The sequence below is a fragment of the Eucyclogobius newberryi genome, unplaced genomic scaffold, assembly GCF_026437365.1.
Source record: "Eucyclogobius newberryi isolate DKJ021-1_F unplaced genomic scaffold, fEucNew1.0.hap1 SCAF_17, whole genome shotgun sequence".
Classification (NCBI taxonomy): domain Eukaryota; kingdom Metazoa; phylum Chordata; class Actinopteri; order Gobiiformes; family Gobiidae; genus Eucyclogobius; species Eucyclogobius newberryi.
The window spans coordinates 19,268,225-19,280,537 of record NW_027315801.1 but is presented as its reverse complement, the minus strand read 5'-3'; positions in this window follow the sequence as shown (position 1 = coordinate 19,280,537).

The window sequence follows — 12,313 nt, the reverse complement described above, 5'->3', positions numbered from 1 at the left end:
CTCGCGTTTCACCTGGTTTCAGCGTGGCCGGAACTTATTGTCATATTAAAAATCAAACCAACCCGGGGCCCTATGTAAAAAGAGCCCCCCCTAGTGCTATTTCTGTAGTCACATCATACAGATGGAAAAACAAAATAAGATAAGATAAGATATTATTTTATTGTCCCACATGGGGAAATTTCATTGATGCAACGCAGGTAGATACAGAAGAAAAGAACAGATCACTTATAGGAAGTTTGAAAAACACAAACAGTGTCAAAATGAGTCAGGTGGCCCGATCTGAGAAATGTGATTCATATTCCCTGTGAAAAGATAAGGCCCAGTCCCACTGAAACTAGTCTGAAACTTGCTGTGCTACATGTCAGATCCTTATGTAACAAATCACTCTTAATTAATAATTGTATTTCTTCTTATACTCTTGAATTTATGTTTTTAACTGAAACATGGCTTGACAAAAACACAGGAAATGTAGTTCTAATAGAATCTGCTTCACCCAACTTTAAGTTTGAATCTGAAACACGAGAAAACAAAAAAGGGGGTGGAGTCTGTGCTGTATTTAGATTTAATAATTACCCGCAGGTTGTCTTTTGGGGTGTTTTCATCATTTGAGTATGTATCCTTTAAAATGGTCTCCATCCATTCTCTTCATTGTTTTATACAAGCCTCTCCAGCACTGCCAACATTTTATTGATGATTTTACTGAGATGTTTCAGTCGCACAGACTTTGATGGTTTGGTCATTACAGGTGATTTCAATGTGCATGTCGAGAATATTTGTGACAGAAACGCTAAAGAGCTTGATGCTGTCCTTGAAACCTTCAGTCTTACTCAGCACGTGAGTGAACCCACCCACAGCAGAGGGCACACTCTAGATCTCATAATTACAAAGGGGGTAAATATTTCAAATGTTAATGTGGTCGATGCTGCTCTGTCTGATCATTTTTGTGTCTTCTTTGACCTGTCTGTTTTTCCCAAACCACCGGCTGGTCCTGCAGCTGTTCAGAGGTCGGTCCTGCAGTTGTTCAGAGGAGACACATAAATGATGGAACAGGTGCACTGTTTATGGAAATGATAAACTTTGAAAATGTCTCATGTTCTAATGTAAATGACTTGTTGAACTCTGTTACATCGAGTGTTTTGAATGTTCTGGACACCATTTCCCCTTTGAAGGCTAAAATGGTTAAAAATAAGCAGAAGGCGCCATGGAGAAATGATGATTCGGTCAGGGCACAGAAAAGGGAGTGTCGCTGGGCTGAACGGAAATGGCGCAAGTCAAAGCTCCAGGTTCAAAAAAAGATTTACAAAGAGAAGCTGAACATGTACAACGGAAAGATATTTTTCTGAAATAATTGAACGCTGCAGTAACAACTGGCGTGTCCTGTTTCCCACAGTAACCAGCTCGCCTCCGACGGTCCCTCTTCTGCCTGAAGAGTGGGTCCAGCTCGACTCAGACGGTCCCTCTTCTGCCTGAAGAGTGGGTCCAGTTCGCCTCAGTCGGTCCCTCATCTGCCTGAAGAGTGGGTCCAGCTCGACTCAGTCGGTCCCTCATCTGCCTGAAGAGTGGGTCCAGCTCGACTCAGACGGTCCCTCTTCTGCCTGAAGAGTGGGTCCAGCTCCAGTCTCCTTGTGTCCGTCTGTCCGTCTGTGAGAGTCGGATCTCTCCTTCACTGGAACTCCTCCAGGTTTCTACGCTTTTTTCCCAAAGAGGTTTTTTTTGTAGTTTTTCCTGGCCGAGAAGGAGAGTCTAAGGACAGAGGACCCTGGGACATCGTCCCTCGCCACCACAGACATTGTCTGACTTCATCGCCACCACAGACATTGTCTGACTTCATCGCCACCACAGACATTGTCTGACTTCATCGCCACCACAGACATTGTTGATTCATTTCTCCCTGTGGCCCTCAGAGGCAACTGTTGTTGTGATTTTGGGCCTTACAAAAATAAATTGATTTGATTTGATTTGATTTGAACAGATGAATAAACCCTCCAGCTCAGCCGTTAGAACTCATTTCCACATCCAAGTGTAATGAGTTTGCATTATTCTTTAATGACAAAGTTCAGGGCATTAAAAATGCTATAAATCCCACAATGCAAAAAAATACCCTAAAACCACCAAGACACTTAGAGCTAACTCACTTTGCACCAGTAACTGACAAAACTGCCCATGAGATCATCACCAGTCTGAGATCATCTACAGCTGCCTCCATGTGTGACTCTCCAGATTTCTAAAGTCTGTGCTGAACAGTTTGTTAGCACCGCTCACTCACATAGTTAACATGTCGCTTCAATCTGGAACATTCCCAATGTCTTTGAAAACTGTGGTCATAAAGCCTCTCCTAAAGAAGAGCAGGGGGAGGGGTCAGGGGTCAGAGGGAGTGGTCATAAAGCCTCTCCTAAAGAAGAGCAGTCTTGATGCTGCAGTACTGAGTCATGACCGGCCCATCTTTAATCTGACATTTTGGGGCAAAGTCCTTGAAAAGGTTGTTTACAACAGCTCACAGATTTCCACTTAAAGGCGGTATGGACGATTTTTCGGCGATTTGAACGCAGGCGGAAGTGCGCATGCGCACTCCCCCGTGCGGACTGATACAACACACACGTACGTTTGTTTATTAGCGCAACGGAGCGCATCTCTCGTCTCCGTAGATTTCTGTCCACTTCTGCGTCAGCTCGAACTGTCTTTCTCTGTCTTCATTTTGCCCCGTACACTGAGGGAACTATATTATGATAGATCCATGCGCTTAGGCATGCAGAAACGTGAGGACGAACCGCACGCGGCTGCAGGTAGATAGGTGCGTTTTATGATTGATACGTGGCAGGACAAATGATTTATCCACGCCACGAGGTCATATGATAAAAAAATTTGCTGAAAAAAATTGTCCATACCACCATTAATAAACAACGCATTTGATGTTTTTCAGTCAGGTTTTAGACCTCATCACAGCACTGAGACTGCTGTGCTGCTGCTGCTCAAGGTGACAAATGGCATTCGCCTGAACACTGACACGGGAAAAGCCTCAGTCTTAATTCTGTTAGATCTGAGTGCTGCTTTTGACACTGTCGATCATGGGATCCTCTTACAGAGACTAGAGGACTGAGTGGGCATCACTGGCACTGCCCTAAACTGGTTAAGATCCTATCTGGAAGACAGGACGTACTTTGTTGAAATTGGTAGCTGTGTCTCAGACCACATGACCCTGACCTGTGGAGTGCCCCAAGGGTCGGTCCTGGGTCTCCTTCTGTTCAACCTCTACATGCTGCCGTTAGGTCAGTTGATACACAGTGAAAATGTGTCCTATCACAATGATGCAGACGAGTCAGATCTATGTTTCACTGTCGGCAGGTGAATATGGACCAGTGGATTCACTCTGTCACTGCATCCAACAGATCAGTGTGTGGAGGCAAAACAACTTTCTCCAGCTGAACTCAGACAAGACTGAAATCATCGTTTTTGGCCCACAGAAACAAAGAGAAAGTGTTAGCGTCACATCCAGAGTCTCGCTCTAAAACCTACAAACAAAGTTACAAATCTGGGGGTAATAATGGACTCAGATTTGAATTTTAACAGCCACATCAAATCAATAACATCAGCAGCCTTTTACCATTTAAAAACATTGCCAAAATCAAAAAATATAGTGTCAAAACCAGATTTGGAGAGATTTATCCATGCGTTTGTCTCCAGTAGATTAGACTACTGTAACGGCCTGCTCACTGGCCTTTCCAAACGCTCCTCTCCTCTCCTGATTTGAACCAGGAAGTACCATCACATTAGTCCTGTTCTCAGGTCTCTGCACTGGCTCCCTTTAAACTTTAGATTTTAAAGCAGCTCTGCTTGTGTACAAGTCTCTCCATGGCCTAGCACCAAAGTATATCTTGGATATGTTTGTGCCATATGAACCATCTCGGACTCTGAGGACCTCAGGGACCGGCCTCCTGCTGGTGCCAGAGTCAGGACTAAACATGGACCGGCCTCCTGCTGGTGCCCAGAGTCAGGACTAAACATGGGGAATCTGCGTCTCAGTTTTATGCAGCTAAAATCTGGAACAGTCTTCCTGAAGATGTGAGACAGTCCTCTACTCTGACAATGTTTAAATCTAAGCTAAAAACAGTTTTGTTTAGCTGCGCATTTGACAGGATTTTTCTTTGCACTCTTCTCTTTTATGTTTGTGATTTCATTAGTTTAGACAATCAGTTGGATTGATTTAATAGGGAGTTGGACTCCAAAACACGTTAGACGTGTAAAAGTACATACAATCAGTTGGACTGATTTAAAAAGGATTTAAAAAGGATTTATATATATATATATATATATATATAAAGATATAAAGATTCCAGCCATAAAAAGAAATCTAGCATAGATCCAAATGCTCCTGGGTTTTAGAACACCACAGCTGACATACAACACTCCAGGTTCTGTGTGAGATATTAGCTCTTTCTTTCTGTTTACATATTTAAACAGTTCAATTTCACTGATAATGTGAGTCCTGAGAAAGGCTTTTGAAGCTCTGAACTGCCTGTGTGTAGACAGAGCTCAGAATAGGATTACCAGACAGCGCAGTGATAAGAAAACTAGAGACAAAGGCATAATCCTGTCTTGTGGTCCGCTCTACATTTTTGATCCTCTTTAAATTCATATGCAGAAAGTGATAGAGGGCTGAGGAGATAAAGTCACTGCCACGCCTTCTAATCTCCAGATCCACACACTATGTGAGCTTTATCCGGGCTCTATTGATTAGCCCCAAACATGAAACATTCAGTGATATGTCTAGGATCTTTTTTTTTTCAATTATAAGATGAGAGCACTGGATGATTTTTTTTTAATGAGTTTTGGGTGAAAAAACTTTACTTTCCAATTTGACAACCATTATTGATTAAGTTTTTAAGTTATGCCCATGGACAAAAGCAGTTGTGACGCATAGCTCTGATTATGCATTTGCTCGTAAACACAAATCCCATATGGACAATGACGTGCAAAGTGTGTATGCATCAGCCACCAGCCGGTTCAGGCTGAGTGGGTAATGATGCCCACAATGTCCACTAGTTAGCAGCTTCTGACAGGACACTTTGCCCCTGATTTCTCTCTCAAAAAGGGCTAAACACCTTCTGCGACTTTGGCTCTGCACTAAATTACATATTAGACATATTATATTTTTGGGGGGTATTTAGTGATAAATACAGTTTGCAGATCAGGGCAACCTGCAGGCCAAACCAGGCCCACTAAGCAAAATTGTCTGGGAAGTTGGTAAAATGGGACATGGGTCGGATCACATTGCAAGGAAGCCTGGCAAATCCATTGTGTGAACAACAGCAGAGAGGCCACTACTAACACTGAGCAAAACGGTTTCTCAGTCAGCTGAGTTTGTCCTTAGTGCACGGTGTTAGCTCTGTATTTCAGTACCACTGTACTATGCTTTTAACATCAATTCACTCGCAAGGACCCCGCCACCACAATGGAATACAAGGGAATATTTATTGAGGACAAAGACGACAACAATGACAATAGATTGAGTAGAGACGGCTGGAGACCACTGTTCCTTCTAAGCTGTGGCTCGTGTATTTGCGCACTGCTCTAAAGATCTCTGTGCGCACTGAAGATTTTCTGTGCGCACAAAATAAAAATCACCTCTGAATTGGAAATAATCTAAACACATAAAAATGTATGTGATTCTGTGAGTGACAGACAAGTGTGATTTGGCATACAAAGGTTCACTAGTCCGAAAGTTCCACCTAGGGCTAAAGTGAAGGTGCTGGACCTGATCAGAAGCTCCTCTGGGTCGAGGTGAGAAGGAGCTGTGGACCTGATCAGAAGCTCCTCTGGGTCGAGGTGAGAAGAAGCCGTGGACCTGATCAGAAGCTCCTCTGGGCCGAGGTGAGAAGGAGCTGTGGACCTGATCAGAAGCTGATCTGTGCAGAAGATGCTGCTGCAGCATGTTCAGACCATGAAACATCCATCCATCCATCCATCCATCTTCTTCCGCTTTATCCGGGGCCGGGTCGCGGGGGCAGCAGTCTGAGCAGGGACTCCCAGACTTCCTTCTCCCCAGACACTTCCTCTAACTCCTCCGGGGGGATCCCGAGGCATTCCCAGGCCAGCCGGGTGACATAGTCTCTAAGGCATCCGGAACAGATGCCCGAGCCACCTCAGCTGGCTCCTCTCGACGTGGAGGAACAGCGGCTCTACTCCAAGCTCCCCCCGTGTGGCCGAGCTCCTCACCTTATCTCTAAGGGAGCGGCCAACCACACAGCGGAGGAAACTCATTTCGACTGCTTGTATCCGCGATCTCGTTCTTTCGGTCATTACTCAAAGCTCATGACCATAGGTGAGGGTAGGCACGTAGACCGACCGGTAAATTGAGAGCTTTTCCTTTCAGCTCAGCTCCCTCTTTACCACAACGGTCCGATGCAGCGACTGCATCACTGCAGCCGCTGCACCGATCTCACGCTCCATCCTTCCCTTACTCGTGAACAAGACCCAGAGATACTTGAACTCCTCCACTTGGGGCAAGGACTCCCCACCCACCTGAAGAGGGCAAGCCACCTTTTTCCGGTCGAGAACCATGGCCTCGGATTTGGAGGTGCTGATTCTCATCCCAGCCGCTTCACACTCGGCTGCAAACCGTCCCAGTGCATGTTGCAGGTCCGGGTTTGATGGAGCCATCAGGACAACATCGTCTGCAAACAGCAGAGATGGAATCCTGTAGTCCCCAAACCGGACACCCTCCGACCCCTGACTGCGCCTAGAAATTCTGTCCATAAAAATTAAGAACAGAACCGGTGACAAAGGGCAGCCCTGGCGGAGTCCAACATGCACTGGGAACAGGTCTGACTTACTGCCGGCAATGCGAACACAGCTCCTGCTCCGGTCATACAGGGACCGGACAGCCCTGAGCAAAGGGCCCCGGACCCCGTACTCCCGGAGCACCCCCCAAAGGACACCCCGAGGGACACGGTCGAAAGCCTTCTCCAGATCCACAAAGCACATGTGGACCGGTTGGGCAAACTCCCATGAACCATCCACCGATGGAGGGTATAGAGCTGGTCCAGTGTTCCACGACCGGGACGAAAACCACTCTGCTCCTCCTGAATCTGAGGTTCGACTATCAGTCGGATTCTCCTCTCCAGTACCTTGGAATAGACCTTACCCGGGAGGAGTGTGATCCCTCTGTAGTTGGAACACACCCTCCGGTCCCTCTTCTTGAACAGAGGGACCACCACCCCGGTCTGCCAGTCCAGAGGCACGGCCCCCGACCGCCACGTGATGTTGCAGAGACGTGTCAACCAAGACAGTCCTACAACATCCAGATACTTTAGGTACTCAGGGCGGATCTCATCCACCCCCGGAGCCCTGCTACCGAGGAGTTTGCGAACAACCTCAGTGACATCAGCTTGGGTGATGGATGAGCCAGCCTCCGAGTCCCCGGTCTCTACTTCCTCTTCGGAAGACGTGACTGAGGGATTAAGGAGGTCCTCAAAGTATTCTTTCCACTGTCCGACGACATCCCCAGTCGAGGTCAGCAGGCCTCCACCCGCACCGTAAACGGTGTTGGTGAGGCACTGCTTCACCTTCCTGAGGCGCCGGACGGTTTGCCAGAATTTCTTTGGGGCCGACCGATAGTCCTCCTCCATGGCCTCCCCGAACTCCTCCCAGGCCCGGGTTTTTGCCTGCGAGCTTGCTTGGCCTGCCGATACCTGTCGATGACCTCAGGAGACCCACAAGCCAGAGTGGCCTGATAGGCCTCCTTCTTCAGTCTGACGGCATCCCTTACTTCCGGTGTTCGGGGGTTGCGGCCACGACAGGTACCGGAGACCTTGCGAATACAGCTCTGAGCAGCCGCATCAACAATGGAGGCGGAGAACATGGTCCACTCGGACTCAATGTCCCCAACTTCCCCCGGGACTTGGGAGAAGTTCTCCCGGAGGTGCGAGTTGAATACCCTACTGACAGAGAGCTCCACAAGACATTCCCAACAGACCCTCACAATGCGTTTGGGTCTGCCAAGTCTGTCCGGCTTCCTCCTCCGCCAGCGGATCCAACTCACCACCAGGTGATGATCGGTTGACAACTCTGCCCCACTCTTCACCCGAGTGTCCAAGACACGCGGCCGGAGGTCAGCTGACACAGAGTCGATCATCGACCTCCGGCATGGGTGTCCTGGTGCCACGTGCACTGATGGATACCCTTGTGCTTGAACATGGTGTTCGTTATGGACAATCCGTGGCTAGCACAGAAGTCCAATAACTGAACACCACTCGGGTTCAGATCGGGGAAGCCGTTCTTCCCGATCACCCCACTCCAGGTGTCACTGTCATTGCCCACTTGGGCGTTGAAGTCCCCCAGTAGAACAACGGAGTCCCCGGTCGGTGCACTGTCCAGTACCCCTCCCAAGGACTCCAAGAAGGCCTGGTACTCTGCACTGCTGTTCGGCCCGTAGGCCGCTACAACAGTGAGAGACCCCACCCGAAGGCGGAGGGACGCGACCCTCTCGTTCACTGGGGTGAACTCCAACATGCGGCGGCTGAGCTGAGGGGCTATAAGCAAGCCCACACCAGCCCGCCGTCTCTCCCCACGGGCAACACCAGAGAAGTGGAGCGTCCAGCCCCTCTCGAGGAGATGGGTTCCAGAGCCCAAACTGTGCGTGGAGGTGAGGCCGACTATATCTAGTTGGTATCGCTCAACCTCCCGCACAAACTCAGGCTCTTTCCCCCCCAGCGAGGTGACATTCCATGTCCCCAGAGTTAATCTCTGTGTCTGGAGATCTGGTCGCCGAGGCCCCTGCCGTCGACTGCCGCCTAGATCTCTCTGCACCGGCCCCTTATGGATCCTCCTGCGGGTGGTGGGCCCACGGGAGGGTGGCCCCACGTCGCTCTTTCGGGCTGTGCCCGGCCGGGCCCCGTGGGGTAAGACCCGGCCACCAGGCGCTTGCCATCGAGCACCCATCCCAGGCCTGGCTCCAGGATGGGGCCCCGGTGACGCCGATCCGGGCGACGTAAACGGCCTTGTTCGTGAACTCATCATAAAGGGCTTCTGAACCGATCTTTGTCCGACCCGTCACCTAGGACCTGTTTGCCTTGGGAGACCCTACCAGGGGCTTGAAGCGCCCGACAACATAGCTCCCGGGATCAATCGGGCACTCAAACTCCTCCACCACGTTAAGGTGTCGGTTCAAGGAGAGGACCATGAAACATACAAAACTTTACAAGAATGTGTTCCTTATATTTCTATTTGGATCAGTTGTTGGATGTATGAAGTTATTAGAGCAGAATGGATTTATAAAGAAGTGCTTTGTGAATAAACAAGACATTTCATAAGTAAAAACATTTCCCATTTGAGAAATTTTTAAGACCCCTTTTCTTTTTTTTAATGTATCACGATACGTATCATAATGAGGGAATTGTATCGGAATATACATGTATCGGGATGTATATCGTATCGTGACCCCTCTATCGGGATACGTATCGTATTGCGAGGGTCTTCGCAATACCCAGACATAGTCTGAACGTAAGTAAAATGGTTTAGAACAAAGTATAATTGCTACAGTAGGAGGCAGTGGCGCTGTCATTGTCAGACTGAGCGTATTATGTTTTTTTGATCAGAGCACACGCACACACAGTGCAGAGCGTGTGCTCTGAACAAACCCTCAAGACACACCATGGACAAAATATTGAACAGGGATGAAAAGAAAGGCAGAGAGACAAAGATAATGAGACAAACAAAAGTCACGCAAAAGCTAATAAGACGAGGAAATATGAGGAAGCGTATGTAGCGTCACTGTGACTGAGGTGGAGACGAGGAAAGACCACCGTGTCTACTGTGTCTCAAACTGTTGGCAGCGACAGCATGAAGCCAAATAAATGACACATCAATAAAACACACACTTTGCTTCACTAACATATCGGGGATGCAGAGTTTATACGCTCACCGTATTTATAGTCGCGGCGGAGAGTAGGGGGGCGCAAAGTGTTTTCTTCTTCCTATTATGGCGGGGCTTATCAGAAAATACTTGAGAAGCACTGATTTATACAGTCAATGTAAAATATTCACATTTGGACATAAACAAAAACAAAAAAAAACACTGAGTAGTTTTCACATAATGTCTAATAGCCCCCCCTATATTATGCATCCCCACAGATTATAACCCGTCCCAACCCGGGAATTTTCTTTCAGCCAAACCCACCCTGCGCATCACTGTCCATGCAGCAGAGAGGACAGTTCTGACCATCAGACACTCACCAGTGAGCCAGGCTCTGGGCTGTCCATGGTCCTTGTCTTGTGACACTGTCTGACACTGTGCGCCTGTGACCCTCGCCTGTGACACTGTGCGCCTGTGACCGCCTGTGACACTGTGCGCCTGTGACCCTCGCCTGTGACACTGTGCGCCTGTGACCGCCTGTGACACTGTGCGCCTGTGACCCTCGCCTGTGACACTGTGCGCCTGTGACCGCCTGTGACACTGTGCGCCTGTGACCCTCGCCTGTGACACTGTGCGCCTGTGACCGCCTGTGACACTGTGCGCCTGTGACCCTCGCCTGTGACACTGTGCGCCTGTGACCGCCTGTGACACTGTGCGCCTGTGACCCTCGCCTGTGACACTGTGCGCCTGTGACCGCCTGTGACACTGTGCGCCTGTGACCCTCGCCTGTGACACTGTGCGCCTGTGACCGCCTGTGACACTGTGCGCCTGTGACCCTCGCCTGTGACACTGTGCGCCTGTGACCCTCGCCTGTGACACTGTGCGCCTGTGACCGCTTGTGACACTGTGCGCCTGTGACCGCCTGTGACACTGTGCGCCTGTGACCCTCGCCTGTGACACTGTGCGCCTGTGACCCTCGCCTGTGACACTGTGCGCCTGTGACACTGTGCGCCTGTGACCGCCTATATTGGTTTCACCATTGACAAAGTCATACACAACATCATTCGACAGCTGCAACATCTGGTGAGCGACGAGGTGTGTCTGCAGGTGGTGGATGTGTACTTAGCGGAGAGGAAGAGAGGAGCAGCTGGAGGAAACCTGTCCTCTCAGTGTGTCAGAGCAGCGTGGGAAACCAGCTACCAGTGGAAAGCAGAAAGAGTCATGGCTGAAGAGAACTGCTTCAAGGTGATGTTTATCCTGTGACCGCCTGTGACCGCCTGTGACACTGTGCGCCTGTGACACTGTGCGCCTGTGACCGCCTGTGACACTGTGCGCCTGTGACACTGTGCGCCTGTGACCGCCTGTGACACTGTGCGCCTGTGACCGCCTGTGACACTGTGCGCCTGTGACACTGTGCGCCTGTGACCGCCTGTGACACTGTGCGCCTGTGACCGCCTGTGACACTGTGCGCCTGTGACACTGTGCGCCTGTGACAGCCTGTGACCGCCTGTGACACTGTGCGCCTGTGACACTGTGCGCATGTGACCGCCTGTGACCGCCTGTGACCGCCTGTGACACTGTGCGCCTGTGACCGCCTGTGACACTGTGCGCCTGTGACACTGTGCGCCTGTGACCGCCTGTGACACTGTGCGCCTGTGACCGCCTGTGACACTGTGCGCCTGTGACCGCCTGTGACACTGTGCGCCTGTGACACTGTGCGCCTGTGACCGCCTGTGACACTGTGCGCCTGTGACCGCCTGTGACCGCCTGTGACACTGTGCGCCTGTGACCGCCTGTGACACTGTGCGCCTGTGACCGCCTGTGACACTGTGCGCCTGTGACCGCCTGTGACACTGTGCGCCTGTGACACTGTGCGCCTGTGACCGCCTGTGACACTGTGCGCCTGTGACCGCCTGTGACACTGTGCGCCTGTGACACTGTGCAGATACAATGGAATAGCTGCCTCACCAAACGCAAAATTTAGATTGGTGACCAAAAAAAGCAAACTACTGGTTTAGATGTTTGTGTAATAGGTTGAAAAATTCGACATGTTAAGTTTGATGAAGAAACAGAAACCCTCTCTATTTTCTTTGTATTTGATTGTGTCTTTAATTTTGGGTACACCCAAACCAAGTGCAACTGAGGACTAGAGGGTCAATGCGCTGGTGCAGCTTCTCCTTTCGTATATCCCCTGGTATGAAAATAAAAGTTATTTTAATAACTGAAATTTGTCCAAATGTAATTCTGAGTTAAATGTAAAGATTCTGATCAAACGGTAACTGTCAGAAAGTGTTTAGCGGAAGTAAAATTTACTTTTGTACCTACGGTTTCATTTAGTCTCAATTTCATGACGAGTCCGCCATGTACAGTGTTAATACAGTAGTAATAACATATTTAAAGCTTTATTCAAGCATATTATTAAGTGTGTGTGTGTGTGTGTGTGTGTGTGTGTGTGTGTGTGCA